This window comes from Wyeomyia smithii, chromosome 2 (genome assembly GCF_029784165.1).
Source record: "Wyeomyia smithii strain HCP4-BCI-WySm-NY-G18 chromosome 2, ASM2978416v1, whole genome shotgun sequence".
Taxonomy (NCBI): domain Eukaryota; kingdom Metazoa; phylum Arthropoda; class Insecta; order Diptera; family Culicidae; genus Wyeomyia; species Wyeomyia smithii.
The window spans coordinates 236,286,700-236,303,564 of NC_073695.1; the positions used below are offsets into that span (position 1 = coordinate 236,286,700).

General features: G+C 38.3%; 1 protein-coding gene across 6 annotated transcripts in view; it reads left to right on the forward strand.

Annotated features, from left to right (window-relative positions):
• The window catches only part of LOC129720799 (GTP-binding protein Di-Ras2), a 239,372-nt gene that overhangs the window by 59,069 nt on the left and 163,438 nt on the right, over positions 1-16,865 (forward strand). For 5 of the 6 annotated variants that reach the window (XM_055672551.1, XM_055672547.1, XM_055672549.1 and 2 more), the window contains one exon: positions 3,931-3,993. The exons of the other annotated variant lie outside the window; for it this stretch is intronic. The gene's annotated coding sequence lies outside the window, so the exon portion shown is untranslated. The remainder of the gene's footprint in view (positions 1-3,930; positions 3,994-16,865) is intronic. 6 annotated transcript variants of the gene reach the window in all.

Genomic DNA, 16,865 nt, shown 5'->3' on the forward strand with positions numbered 1-16,865 from the left:
AAAGTTTAAGTGTTTTCCTGCTATTATGAGCAATACCGCTTACCGTGCGACGCACGTGCAATTTAGCTAAACCATTGCATAATTCAGTCAATGGACGAACGAGATTTAAACGATTGTTTATCGCATGACATAAACAACGTGGTGCCAATGGAAATTGGCTTTTTGAAAATAGGTCTAAAAAATTTCGTTTTCTCAAAAAAGTGCCAATCAAAAATTGCTGCCTTATCTTTCCCTAAAATAAATAGAGACACGAAATTCCATTCTCAGAGACAGACAGACATTTGATGTAATTTCCCATTGCATAGTCTGAGATAGTATATTTTTCCGACATTTCTTTGCTGAAATAAAGTATTGATATTAGACCCTTGTTTTCTGTGAGGAAATACATTTACTGTGAGAAAAACATATTTACCGTTTGAAATAAAAATAAAAATAGCTTGACTTGCATTATAGTCAATAAATATAAGAAAGATTGAAGAAAGAAAATAGGACAGAACAATGTAAAAGTTGAAGTGTTTTCCTGCTATAATTTACAATACCACTTACCGTGCAACGCACGTGCAGTCTAACTAAACCATTGCTTTATTGAGCCAATGGTCAATGCAAGACAATACTCGACAATGAGGTTCCAACGGAAATCGGCTTTTCGAATTTCGGTTAGCGATTTCGCACAAAATTTCGTCTTCTCAAAAAAGTCCCCATGCAAAATTTCTGCTGAATTTTTCCTAAAAACAGGTAGAGACAAATAGACATTCGATGTAACCTTCCGTTGCATAGTCTGAAGTAGTATATTTTTCCATCATTCCTTCGCCGGTAGGAGGTACTGATAATACTAGACACCTTGTTTCCTGTGAGAGAAATAACGATGTCCACATGGAAGCGAAAAAAGTGAAGGTTTTAGTTTTGACGTAGAACTACGTCTCTCAGGAAGTTCGGCTACATAACCGTAAAATGAAATCTAAAACCGGAAAAAGTGAAAAAATGTCTAATTTCAAATGCTAATAAATCGGTTAGTTTTCGATGGATTTACTTCGTTCTTGCAGCAATCGATTGAAAAATCTTGTAAGATTCTTCTGAAATGCAGAAAATTGTAATTTTATTATTCGAACTACTGTACTATTGAAAATTGTCAAGCCTTGTCAAAACGCAAAATTCGACCTCTGATTGGTCGTTATATAACTGCTTCCCAAGCACAGTCGATAGAATTATAGACCTAGTGATTTTAAATGTGTTTTTTGACCTACATAAGAACCTGTCCAGCCGAAACTGTGCATATTGATTCTAGACAGCGACAGCAGTAGTCCTCACTTAGCAGTAGCATCAGCAGCTGTGAAACGGATAGCAGCAGTAGCCGCTTGTGGCAAGTTGCCACTGGTAACGGATAGCAGCAGTTGCAGCGGGTATCTGCTACGATAGTGGTAGGGCCAGCTAATGCAGCGACACTTCCTTTAGTGAAATGCTGACTTTGTGCGGTAGCGAGCAGCATCAGTGGTAGATACATCAGCCGTCCAGTTCCTCCAATGAAAAGTTGACTCATTTTGACAACAAACCAATATTCTGGAAAGCTGGCGTGCAAAATACATGAGCCGGCAGGTTTTCTGTGTTAAAACAGCTTTTCACTGCGTTATCTATCACAAGGAAAACCTTATTCACACTGTCAGTGTTAACATAACGCAAAGATTTGATCAATATCTCATCCTATATTGAGTTAAACAGCAAATTGTCTTTTTCAGGATAAACTAAATACCTAATTGAAGAGTTAATATTTTCTCTTGAATTAATTACACTTAATTTTGAATGATGAAGCAGTTATAAATTTTACTTCATCTCCATACCTCTCAGAACGTATTGAATTATCTTTTCCTTCAGTAATATGCAACACCCAAACAACTTTTGTTATCTGCCTAAAGATTTAGTGATCACATAATCAAATCTCTAAAAATGCCGAGACCTAATATAATATTGAAAATGGTCAATCACAGATATTGATTGATCTGATTGGCCGTTATGTTATTGCTTTCCCAAGCACGGTCGACAGAATTATAGACTTAGTAGAAACTGCTCTTGGTCCCCGTGGTTCTGTGGTTAGCGATGTCGGTCGGCTAGCTCTCTCACACGGTTGTGATATCGGGTTCGATTCCCGATCAGGTCGAGGATCTTTTCGAGCTGGAAATTTTCTCGACTCAGCACTGGGGCACGGTGTATCGTTGTACTTAATCTACAACATGCAAAATGTGCCAAAAACAATATCGATAACGAATTCTCTCAACTAATCTAGTTGATCGAGACCGCATTAGCCCCCCAGGCTAGCGTGCGATATTGTTGTTTGTTTGTAGAATCTGCTCTTATTAGTTCGACAACAATCCTTACTTGACAGCAGCAGCAGCAGCTGTGGCAGCGGATAGCATCAGCAGCAGCAATCAGCAGCGATATTGGCAGGGCCAGCTGATGCAGCGGCACTTCCTCTAGTAAAAGCTGCCTTTGTGCAGTAGCGAGCAGCTTCAGCAGTAAGTACATAAGTCGGCACTTCCTCTAATGAAATATTGCCGTGTTTTGACAACACACAAACGTTTTGTATTGCTGGCATTTAAAATATATGGGCCGTCACATTTCCATTGTAAAAATAGCTTTCAACTGTGTTTTTACAAGAATGCCCTAATCCTCTCTTTTGGGGTAGCACACAGATGCGATCAACATTATATCCGATATGAAATTGAATAACAACGGTCCTTTTATGGACAACAAACAAATTATTGAAGATTTAATATTTTCTCGTTTTGCGCTAGAATTAAAAATAAAACGTAATTCTTATCTATATGCACTCTGACTGTTGAAACTTGTTTGCGTTGTATAGTGTTTGTTCCATTCCTGTTCAGTGATATATGGGCAAACTTACTTTCGGTAGCATTTCAACTCCTCTTTTACACAAAATTTTAAACATATTCAATACAAATAATTTAACAAACAACTTTATGTAGTTCTACGTCAACCTTGCGGTCGTGGCTTTATATACAACCCTTGTGAATTTTTATTTCTTAGTATGGTTACGAGGAAGAAAGTCTAGAAAAGTTCAAAAAGGACAGGGAGAAAAACCGGCATAAAGAATTTCTTCTGCCAGATGTTTCCGTAGATTGTTTAGGTAAAATCTGTTAAATAAAATTTGTAATAAGAGCGATAGATTTGATACCAGCCAGTCGTTATTTTCTCTGCACGTAAGGGGAACTTTTGTATTACAAGTTCCTGGCAAAAAGATTAACTTAGCTTTTGCAATCGGACTTTCGAAAATCGTACCTTGGATACGTCACTGGCTTTAAGTATTTTTCACTTCTGATTCATGGAACTATGGAAGCCTTCTCATGAGTTGGAAACCGACACCGATTTGTCATCTTGAAAAACAATTAAGAAAAACCTCTTCCGACTGATGAGGAGACTCCCTTAAAAAAAATAATTGTCCTCTTCCTGTTTGGATGGATGTAAGCACTTTGCGCTTCACAACACCATGAAAATCATATTTTTTATGATTAACAGACAGGCAAGCTGTCGCATATGTGTTGTAAAATTAAACTATTTTTTCGTGTGTCAACGTTTAAATGCCTTGCTAGCCTATTAGGGGTTTTTTGAACACATCAGTATTATTCGAAAAATTATATCAACTAACTATGATTTGAAATTATTCTATGCAATTCACAATGAAGAACGTTTTTGTCCTCAACACACTGATCACTCTAACACGATACAGCTCTGGTGAATCTGGATGTTGAAGGGTTAAATAAATTACGAAAAGCTACATGGTAGACAGCTGGCAAGAACGGTTTAAAACGAAACATTAGTTGAACTTTGTGCAGTGTGTCCCCAGGAGGTGCTTGGTGCTAAATAAATTAACAATTGGAGCTGACATGTGGCTAATGGATTTTTCTGTGTTCGTTTCAGATTTCTTTCATTCAAATAATGCTCGGAAGAAATTAGCGGGTAATCAGTAGAGCATTTGTGAAGGTAAGTAGAAAAGTTTGTAGAATTTTTAATGTTCTTTTGTATTGTATAGCAGGGGTAATCAGCTATTCTCAACTGTATTTTTTGTTGCTATATAAAAGGATGTCTGATAGTTTCATTTATAATGTTACTGTCTAAACTGCCGCTATTCGCATAACAGTCCTATGTTTTCTTATTTTTTGCGAAAATGGGTCCATTTTGGCATGCTCTACAAGAGTAGACATTAAAATCGAGGTTGTGGATATCAAACCTTACTTTTCTAATAGTTATTCTTAAAAAACATGCCAAAATGGACCCATTTTCGCAAAATTTACTTAGGATTCGCAACTTTTACATAGGACTATTATGCGATTAGCGGCAGTAAAGCTAAAATTCAGTATACATATAACCAATCGATTTGCGGCTTGTGCCACATTCTTAGCCTTCCTTCAGCCAGACCGATAAATTTTTCATCCTTCTAATGCTTGCGATTAATTTCATCCCCGCGCTCGTCTTCCAATGCGCTCAGCTGCGCCCCCCCCCCCCCCTAATCACTGTAATGCAATGAAATTCAATTTATCATCGTTTGTTGGTTTCTACCCTTACTTGGCGTTGCGTTGCTCGCATAGCTCTTAACCATTTTATAACCATTGGAAATGAATCGTGGCAGTTTGCGGCATCGCGCCAGATGCTGTTCGGACAGCTCATTTCCACCTTTGGCTGTCGTCAGTGCTCTTTGTCGGCAACCAGGAGCCTTATCATAATAGCAATGCAGCTTAAAATAACTTCGCTACAAACCAACATCCAACAGTAATAGGATCTGCCAGGGCAATCGGGAGATCGGAGGAGGGCGGAAAATTCATCGAGTTTCGTCCAAGCTTTCCGTTCCGCTCAACTGATGAAGCAATCATGCTGATGAATGGTAAGTTTGTCCTGCAACGATCATCGTTGTGTCCAACAGGCACTGAATATTTCATCGAAACCGTTGCGACCGAGAGTCTTCGCTCGGTCAGCTCGCGTTCGTTCGTCACTCCGTGAGAAGTGGAGCAAACAGGGCGGTAATTAAAATGTAAATTGTACCCCAAACCATCAGCAGCCGTGGCGGGTAAAATTCTCCGAATTTGACTTTCGCCTTCACTGGAAACGTAGAGCAAATATTTTTAATTTTTCTTTCGGTTGGCTTATGTACTTTTTGGATAGAGGTTTTCTTCCCGATTTTCTTAATTGCAGTGGTCAACGTGGCTTTTGGCTTTAAGGCTTTATTAGAAGCAATAAAGGAAAAACACACTTCGATACAGTACCTGCATTACATTTTTTCCAACTCGCTGCAGAATGTGTTTAATGGAAAAATTTACATCTGCTTTTCACCGAGCGAAGCTTCACCAGCCGAGTCACGACTAATTCAATTATTTGCATCAATGTATAATGATACTTCCGGATGCGGCTGAATTAACCGGGAAAGGTTAACATATGGTTTTGATTCACGCAATTTTTCAAGTCACAATCGATAAATGCAAAAATATGATAATCAATGGAACGAATTACACAAACCGTTCTGATTTGCACATTTCCACTAAGATTGTTATTTGATAAAAAAAAACCTAAATTAATCCACCTAGCGGTCATTCAATTTTTTATTTGTAAAAACAGATTTACATGAACGCTTCAATCCAATAAATGTACATTCACTCTTTAGGTTCTAAAATATTGATGTTGTAATCTATACATATAAAAATGCAGTCCGGTCTGTCTATCTGTCTGATCCATATAGGCTCGTAAACTACCGAACCGATCGACGTGAAAATTTGTACGTAGGGGTTTTTGTTGCCGATAAAGGTTCCTATGATAGTTTGAGACCCCTCCCTCTTCTGGAAAGGAGGGGTACAATACAAATTAAACATACATTTCTGCACAACTCAAAAACAAACCAAGCAAATGAAACCGAATTTGGCATGTGGATGTTTTAAGGGGTAACTAATATGTCCATAATAGTTAAATGAAACACAAATTTGTGCACATCTCGAGAACTAATCAACCAAATGGAACAAAATTTGGCAGGTACATGTTTTTAGTGGTAACAAATATGTACATAATGGTTTGACACCCGAATCTCTCTTCTATAAGGGAGGGGTCCCATAAAAATGAAACACAAATTTCGCACAGTTCAAGAACCAATCAAGAAAATACAACCAAATATGGTATGTGAATGTTTTTAAAGGTAACAAATTTGTCCATAATGGTTCGACGCCCCTCCCTCTTCTGGAAGTACATGGTTCTTCACAAATTTCTGCACATCTCGCGAACTAATCAACTAAATGGAACATTTACTCCTTAAATTAAAATTAAATGGAACCATATTGGCAGGTGAATGTTTTTAGTGGTAACAAATATGTTCCATAATCGACCTCAGACAACATTTTGGATTGTAAGATGGCAACTTCCGGTTTCTGGAAAACAGCCAAAAATGGCCGATTTCCACCCAATATAATAATATCCGGATCTAGAATAATACACAGGAGCTAAAATCGACCACAGATAGCATTTTAAATTCTAAGATGGCGACTTCCGGTTTCTGAAAACAGCTGAAAATGACCAAATACCACCCAATATGAGTTTTTCTTTAACCAGTATGCCGTTCAAAATCCAGAAATTGTCTCCAAATGCCATTATGAAATCCAAAATGGCGACTTCCGGTGTCGGAAAAACAGCGGCAAATGATTAAATACCACCCAATATGGGTATTTCCGGAACCGTAATGATGCACTGGAGCCACAAATCGACTTCAGACAACATTTTGAATTGTAAGATGGCACAAGTATGAGTATTTCTGGTACCAGAAAGATGCACAGAAGCTAAAAATTGACTTCCGGTGTCTGGCAAACAGCCGGAAATGACAAAACACCATTCGATATGAATGTTTTTGGAACCAGAATTACGCCCAGATGACAGAAATTGATTTCACAGGCAATTTTAAAGTCCAAAATAACAACTTTCGGCTTCTGAAAAACAGTCCAAAGTGACAAAATATCACCCAATATGAGTTTTTCTTTAACCAGTATCTTGAATAGCATTTTGAAATACAAGATGGCGACTATCGGTTTGTGAAAAACAGCCTAAAATACTATCCAATATGAGTATCTCTGGAACCAGAATGATGCAAGGAGCTAACAATTGTCCTCAGGCACCATTTTGAATTGCTAAATGGCAACTTCTAGGCAACAGTGGGAAATGACCGAATAATACTCAATATGGATATTTCCGTAAACGTGATGATGCAGAGAAACCAAACATTGAGCCTGGGCACCATTTTGAATTTAAAGACGACCAATTTAATTTTTGGAAAACAACCTAAATAACTAAATACCTCCCAATATGTGTATTTCCGGTGTCAGATTGATGCCAGAAAATCTGCTGAAAATGACCGAATACCACTCAATATAAATATATTTAGAGTTAAAGCGATGTTCACAAGCCAACAGTCGAGGATGTTGTCATTTCGATTAAAACCAATCATTTCAAACGAGTTGCTATTTGACTTTGATCATATCCTATGGTCGATGGGTTAAGCATTTGCAGACTTTAAACACATCGCAAGGAATCAATGAATTTGGAACGTTCAAATAGTACGATATCACATTTGAATCATGTTGAGGCCACATATATCGATCAAAGCAGGTATAGTTTTCAATAGTCGTTGAATTTCTTTTCATTCCATAACTTTTGAGCCACATATCAAATTGTTATGAAGTTTGTTATTTGTAAGTTTGAGAGATGACTCGTTCGTATGACACTAGTAATGTTCAAATAAGTCATGTACTCTTTGAGATAATAGACTTTCGTTGTATTGTTAACAATTTAATACATAACAGTTGCTTAAGTTCGATTATAATCAAATTAAAAGGGAACGTATAGGGCAGCCAAACTTTGAAACCACGTATTCAATCATAATTCATCAGTTAACCCTTAACTAGCCCGCTCATCTGATATCAATATTGATCAAATCGGTTGTGTAGTTTCTGAGATAATGAAGTTTCGTGATTTTTACAAGTCGGTACAATACAGAAAAAGTTACAGTTCGATTACAGTAAAATTCAATAGAGTCTTCTGAGGCAGCTAGACTTATCAATTGACACTAATTTTGTGGAAATCAGGTCAGCCATCTCTGAGATAAGTGAGTGAGTTCAAGTAGTCTTCGGCACATGTTCCTTTTCATAGCTAGATTTCACATTTTTAAACATAACAGGCAAACTAATAGTCCGATTGCAAAACAAATCAATAGGGTCTTATGGGGCAACTAGACCTTCCATTTGACTCTGATTTTATGAAAATCGGTACAGCCATCTCTGAGAAACATGAGTGAGATTAAACAGTCTTCAGAACTCGTTTCTTTTCATAACTTTTGAACAACATGTTCAATCTTTATAAAACTCAAAACTTAAGGGTTTTTCAGGTAGCCCGTTTTTTTTAGACCAATTTTGTTCAAATCGGTTGTGTAGTTTTTGAGATAATGATGTTTCATGATTTTTACTATTTGATACATAACCTCGAAACTAAAAATCCGATTACAATGAAATTGAATAGGGTCTTATGGGACAATAAGACCTTTCATTTGCAATTAATTTTATGAAAATCGGTCCAGCCATCTCTGAGAAAAGTGAGTGAGAATAAAAATCTGCACATACACAAACACACACACACACACACATACAGAAAATGCTCAGCTCGTCGAGCTGAGTCGAGTGATATATGCCATTCGGCCCTTTGGAGCATTTTTATACTTTCGGTTTTGCAAGTGATTGCTATACCTTTCTAGGAGAAATTTTTGCCTTTGCTCCATAAATATTCATGAATCAAAAATAATCGAAGAAGAACGTTTCGTAGAGCAATGGAGTGAACAGTATAAAGAAAAAGCTAGTACTTTACCGGATATTTCACTTGTGCTCCGGCAGATGGCAGCCTTAATGGAGGATGAAATTTATTCAATTACGCAGCAAATCTTTATACATTCTTTTTTTTTTGCTCAATAACCGGACAGCTTGGGGCAGCGTGCCGGAGCTCGAAAGATCAGAAGATGGGGATGGTTCCGCGTTGGCTGAAACGTCTCTATTGGGAAGCGTTAGAATGTGGGTAATGGATGGAATTCGCTTTGGCGTTCCGATTGAAATTTCTTATTAATTCGTACTTTACTGTAGTTTCACTGACTCTGAGTGACAACATTCACTTACCAGTCAGTCACGACTTCTAATCCTATCGTATCAGCCCTTATCGTTGGCATTTTAAGCCGGAGCATTGGCCGTAGCGGTGGTGATAATTGCTATAAATTGTGCGGGTGGTAATTTTATTACATGGCTTCACACGTGTGCTCTAGCTCGTGCCATCATGTAGCACCCGGCATGCCAACAGGTGCAAAGTGCTCTTATCCCGCTACGCTACCATCATCATCAGACGGTCTTGGACAAGTGCGAAAATGGAAAATACGAGTCACCGATAATTTGCATTGTGGTTTTTGCTGTCCGCTGCGGCGCGCATCTGCTCACGGCAATGTAAGGGAACTGAATTTTCATGCGGTATCTACATGCAAGCAAACTACCCTCGGTTTTCATCCCGCCTGCCATGCTAGCCGTGAAACCAGCAGGTTGCTAATGATCACTGATGTTGCACTGATGTTATGGCGCTTTCGCCAAAAACATGCGACTTTTCATTGTTCATGGTAATAGTACACCTCCCGATGTCCGATCGAATGGAATGATTAATGCACCGGATTGGCAAATGGTGGAGGTTTTCATGATAAACCAGCCGACGATGAAATATACAGCTCATGTGAACCTATTTATTGTACATCGAAAAAATAAAACATGTAAGCCTGATTATTGATGTGTTCCCGTTACTCATAGAGCTGAATGGAACAAAAAAAAAAACAATTTCCATAAATGGGTATTCGGTTGCTGTGAAGAGGATCAACAGGGGAACATAAACTGGAGTGAAATAAGAACACATCGCTTCAATAAGTGGAGCAGGTGGATGGTTCATGTCAGCAAACATACTCAAGTGCTATGTAAGGTCATATGAAATCATTCAGAATGGTTGTACTACCACAATAAAAAAGACCGTCATAACTCTTCTTAACGACCGGTGCTTTAAATATTCTGCATCTGTTCATATATTGAGCATTGAATTCTGGAAGGTGTTAGAAAGCATAAATGATTGACTGCTTAGGGTTATCCTCGAGTTTTCGCAAATGATTAGGCACGACAATATCTAGACTTACAAAAAATGCTATCATTAATAGTATTTGTAAATATAATGGCGTTACAGGAGTAATCGTATCGAAGTTCGTAAGTTTGCGTAATATATGTCATTTGCATCGTTGTGGGCGATGCATCGCGCAGCGATGTTATTCTCGGACGAAATCCTGACCAAGAATTTTTCTTCCTGATTGATTGGTAGAATGACCCAAAAAACTGCACTTTTAAAACCAGAAGAATTGTGTGCAAAGCTACCACCATATGGTTGACGTAGAACTACTTAAAACTGTTTGTTCGCAAGTGATGAGTTCAAACTAAACTTTTCTCTCTCTCTCATGCTACAGGGTGCTGTGAGAAACGTAACAAAAATGTGGCCTCTCAAAATGCATATTATGTTACCATTACTGAAGAAAACTCTCCCTGCTGGTCTCGAGGTACGATGCTGGCCTAACAAGCCAGTCGTCATAGGTTCGAGTCACGGCTCGAGAGAGACTGTTAGTGCCATTAGGTTCGTAGCGCTAGCCCCGCAATTCGATTCGGAACTTGACCTTCTGTTTTTTATACATAGACTTCGCAGCCGGCTGTTTAGTGTACAGGACAATTGCGGGACTAGCGCTACGATCCTACTGACACTAACAGTCTCTCTCAAGACTCTAACCTACGACGACTGGCTTGTTGGGCCAGCATCGTACCTCGAGACCATCTGGGAGATGAAGGGATAGATAGTGTCGTGTTGTTATTGCTAGTTCAATGTGCGTTTTTGGCTTCTTTCTTTTCCCGTATGTGTTTCAGTTTGTGTCCTGGTAAAGCAAAGATTGTTTTGCTTTTTATAAGGCCCGTGAATCGAGTTCAACGATTTTGTGTTCGCTCGCCGGAGATGGTGAGCACAACCAATGGCTAACCCCGGCTAAATGGAAAGGAGCGGAAAACTGCAGCCGGAGCTGGACCTCGGATTGGATATCGCGGCTGCAGTAAGACGACCACTAACGGAAGCCACTACCACCGAAAGGAGAAGGAAAACAAAAAAAAACCTAAATTATTTCAACTAGCGGTCAGGCCCAGCCTTTCTCATTCAATTTTCTATTTGTAAAAATAGATTTACATGACCGCTTCAATACAATAAATGTATATTCACTCTTTAGGCTCTAAAATAGTGATGTTGTAATCTTTACATATAAAAATGCAGTCAAGTCTGTCTGTCTGTCTGTCTGATCCATATAGGCCCGAAAACTACCGAACCGATCGACGTGAAAATTTGTATGTAGGGGTTTTTGGTCCCGATAAAGGTTCCTATGATAGTTTGAGGCCCCTCCCTCTTCTGGAAGGGAGGGGTTCCATACAAATGAAACATAAATTTTTGCGTAACTCAAGAACAAACCAAGCAAATGAAACCGAATTTGGCATGTGGATGTTTTAAGGGGTAACTAATATGTCCATAATAGCTGGATGAAACACAAATTTGTGCACATCTCGAGAACTAATCAACCAAAGACGTATGCCAAACCAACCGTCACGTTCACCTTTATCGCTACCACCACGGTGTGACATTGATTGTTTCGCAAGTGATTTCTGTTGGCAAATTTGCTGAAAAGTGGAAATAAGTGTTCTTTAATAAATCATTTACATGATAAAAGTGAAGTTTAAGTGTTATTCGCATGAAAGTGATAGATTTATTTATGTTTCCAAATTGAAAAGCCAGCAGGGTTTTGTTGGTGTGAGTGCAGCCGTCGCGCTGGTTAGCGCTGCGTTATGAAGGACAGCTTTTGGAGAGCGGGGAACGTCGTTGTTACTATATCGCAGGCAAGGAAAGCAATAATAAGATAAGTACCAGATTCAATAATACATTGATATCAATATTGTTTTGTGTAAAAAAGGGCAGTTTTATGTGCATTTGTGTTTATTAATCATATGTCGGTGGAGTGTAGGGAGACAAGATTTATTTGCCTGCGTGGAAATGTGATGGAATCGGTGCGGTTGTTACTCGGCGGTGGTATGTGTGTTGGCGCGAATGAAGTGGTAAATGTGGAAACGAATATATTTAACGCTTGTTGTTTGATACGTGGCCTCGTTGGCATTGGCAATGGGCTTCGTTCATATAGTGGGCATCGCGTTGCCATCTAAGATTGTTTGGGATAGCGATGGAAAATATCGTACATAATCGTTGATGATGGCATCGATTGTTTCCGAGTTTTTATCGATATTATTGATAAATTTCCAATGGCTTTTGACATTTTCAATCGGGGTCTCTGACTTTGGTAACAGAGTGCGCGGGTTACAGGAGCAGGGATGGTTTTTGTTTACTTCCGAGTTTTTCTTAAGTCTGTTTGACTATTGGAGGGCTGAGAGCAGCAGTTCATGTTTCTATATGATGCCTTTCAGATGCAGGAGGTGGTTCGCATGCTTTGTGCCACCTGCGACATATCGATGGTTGTCGTTAGCACTAGGGCTTAGCGATGTTATTGATGAGAAGCGGTTGTCAATGTTAATGATGGGTACCGACAACTTTCCCATTATATAATGGAAATTATGGGTTTATAGATTATGGGAGTTTGACTTTCGATGATTATTTATTAAGCCTGAAATAATCATGATTGGCTTGGTCTTGTCAATAATTTTAAGACTTTTGATTAGTATATACATCTACACCTGATGATTGCGCTTAATGTTTTAGATGCACCAAACTTTGCCATTTTTTTTTTTCATTATAAGGTAATGAGTAGCTCAACTTAGTAATGAGCCAACATGACGAAGTATACTATATTTCGAATCCGTCATCTACCACGGTTTTGCACGGTCAGGCTTCAAGTAGGGTTTTATCAGCAAAACATGTTCTCATCTCGAGAGCAATGGTGTGGTTTGTGGAAGCTGGGAGTATAGTGCAGTGATAATACATGAAATCTTATGCTTCATTTTTTCGATTTTTCTAGCTTTTGGGCTGTTGATGTTTTGTATACTATGTTCCAATAATGACTAGGTCGGCATTTTGTTAACAAACTTAAGATTATATATTGGTCAATAAGGAAATTTGCATTTTTCAATTATTAAGGCTTTGTATGCATGGAACTTTGCCAATTTTTCTATTTAATAGGCAACATTCGCATCGACAACTAAGAGAGAATCGGCGTGAAATGTCGTGTCCCCGAGTGTCTGCGTTGGTAGGAGGGGATAGAGCGATCGTGCATAGTGCTTCAATGCAACTTTTTCGGAATATAGTACTTTTTCGGAATAGAGTAATTTCGAGGACTATACCCAGATACTTGTTCATGTCTCGCTGTGATTGTTTAACCGAAGATTTCGTCCGGTCGATAAATATCGCGATTAACGAAAACGCGATGTATACCTTCCAAAGAATCGCGTCGGCCGACGTGCGTTCGTTTCTTCGAAAGTACTCGGGATTGACAAATAGCTTCTTGCTACGAGTAGCATAGGCTGCATCGCGTGCGTCGTACGCAGAGGATCGCGACGTTTGGCAAGCGCGCAATAATAAGCGTAATAAGCGCGCAACATTGTTATATTCTGTTTTCAGATGTGTTTTTCGCGGGATCGTATCGTTTTTTTTTTAGAGCAAACAAAGTGTGTACGAGAAACGTCGTTGGTCGATCTGTTAGGTAGAAAATGTCCGGTTGACAGAACTCCGAGAGACTCCGCGTCGATATCTTCATGAGGTCGAATTATCTACAGATTATCTACATCATCAAAGGTCCAGTATCCTTGCGTACGATTTATTGTTGCGGTGTTACATTGTCAAACTGAAAAAGTTCGAATCGCATTATGAATATCGTGGCGGATATAATGAACCTGTTCGCGCGATACTTGTTCTAAAGAACCCGACACTCGAAACCAGCGCATCGTTTACCAAAACGAACCCTGCTGTGTACCTTGCCCTTGCTCCAACATCCCAGTGATTTCTCGTGGAAGTGCAGAGGTGTTCTCGGCTTCCAATAAGCGAGTATCACGTCAACATTTTCCTATACAACTTCCTTCTTTGACCTGCATTCGGATGCGGCCGGCGCTGGTATTGCCTAATATAAAGATCAAGGTCACCAGTTTTTACACATTGAGGATGCATGTTGGTCCCAAGCATCATCTGTTGGTTCTCTGTGTAATTACTGCTGACCTGGCAATAACGGAGTAGCAACCGCGGGCGGTCAATCATGCTCATGCTCATGCTCATCTCGAGAACTAATCAACCAAATGGAACAAAATTTGGCAGGTAAATGTTTTTAGTGGTAACAAATATGTACATAATGGTTTGACATCCGACTCCCTCTTCTATAAGGGAGGGATCCCATGGAAATGAAACACAAATTTTGCACAGCTCAAGAACCAATCAAGGAAATACAACCAAATTTGGTATGTGATTGTTTGTATAGGTAACGGACGATTCCCATTAAATATTAGTATTTCTGGAACCAGAAAGATGCACAGAAGCTAAAAATTGATCACAGACACAATCTTGAATTTTAAGATGGTGACTTCCGGTGTCTGGCAAACAGCCGGAAATGACCAAATACCATTCAATATGAATGTTTCCGGAACCAGAATTACGCCCAGATGACAGAAATTGATTTCACAGGCAATTTTAAAGTCCAAAATGACGATTTTCGGCTTCTGAAAAACAGTCCAAAGTGACAAAATATCACCCAATATGAGTTATTCTTTAACCAGTATCCTAAATACAATTTTGAAATCCAAGATGGCGACTACCGGTTTGTGAAAAACAGCCCAAAATAAACAAATACTATCCAATATGAGTATCTCTGGAACCAGAATGATGCAAGGAGCTAACAATTGACCTCAGGCACCATTTTGAATTGCTAAATGGCAACTTATAGACAACAGTCGGAAATGACCGAATAATACTCAATATGGATATTTCCGTAAACGTGATGATGCATAGAAACCAAACATTGACCCTGGACACCATTTCGAATTTGAAGACGACCACTTTTAGTTTCTGGAAAACAACCAAAAATACCTCCCAATATGGGTATTTCCGGTGTCAGATTGATGCCAGAAAGTCTGCTGATAATGACAGAATACCACTCAATATATATATATATATATATATATATATATATATATATATATATATATATATATATATATATATATATATATATATATATATATATATATATATATATATATATATATATATATATATATATATATATATATATATATATTAAGAATTAAGGTGATGTACAGAAGCCAAAAGTTGAGGATATTGTCATTTCGATAAAACCAATCATTTCAAACGGTTTGTTATTTGACTTTGATCATATCCTATGACCGATTCGTCGTGCATTTGCAGATTTTAAACACATTGCAAGGAATCAATGAATTTGGAACGTTCAAATAGTACGATACCACATTTAAATTATGTTGAGGCCACATATGTCGATCAAAGCAGGTATAGTTTTAAATAGTCTTTGAATTTCTCTTCTTTCCATAACTTTTGAGCCACATATCAAATTGTTATGAAGTTTGTTATTTGTAAGTTCAAGAGATGACTCGTTCGTATGACACTAGTTATGTTCAAATAAGTCATGTAATCTATGAGATAGTAGACTTTCGTTGTTTTACTAACAATTTAATACATAACGGTTGCTTAAGTTCGATTATAATCAAATGAAATGGGAACGTGTAGGGCAGCCAAACTTTGAAACCACGTGTTCAATCATAATTCATCAGTTAACCCTTAACTAGCCCGCTTATCTGATAATAATAATCAAATCGGTTGTGTAGTTTCTGAGATAATGAAGTTTCGTGATTTTCACAAGTCGGTACATTACAAATGAAGTTACAGTTCGATTACAGTAAAATTCAAAAGGGACTTCTGAGGCAGCTAGACCATTCATTTGACACTAATTTTGTGGAAATCGGGTCGGCCATCTCTGAGATAAGTGAGTGAGTCCAAGTAGTCTTCGGAATATGTTCCTTTGCATAGCTGGATTTCACATTTTTAAACATAACAGGCAAAGTAATAGTCCGATTGCAAAACAAATCAATAGAGTCTTATGGGGCAACTGGACCTTCCATTTGACATAGATTTTATGAACATGAGTGAGATTGAGTGGTCTTCAAAACACGTTTCTTTTCATAACTTTTGAACCACATGTTAAATCTTCATAAAATTCAAAAGTTAGGGGGTTTTTTAGGTAGTCCGTTCTTTTGAGACCAATTTTGTTCAAATCGGTTGTGTGGTTTCTGAGATATTGTTGTTTCGTGATTTTCACATTGTTGAACATAACCTCTAAACTAAAAATTCGATTACAATAAAATTCAATAGGGTTTTATGGGGCACCAAGACCTTTCATTTGCAATTAACTTCATGAAAATCGGTCCAACCATCTCTGAGAAAAGTGAGTGAGAATAAAAATCTGCACATACACACACACACACATACACACACACACATACAGAAAATGCTCAGCTCGTCGAGCTGAGTCGATTGGTATATGCCATTCGGCCCTTTGGAGCACTTTTATACTTTCGGTTTTGCAAGTGATTGCTATACCTTTCTAGGAGAAAGGCAAAACCTATAAGTTTTTATTTATTTTGATTGTTTTTTGTAGTGTACTAACAATGATACGAAAGCTCGGTAGAGGTACTTTTCCGCTCTGTAAATTAAGGTCTGCCGGGAAA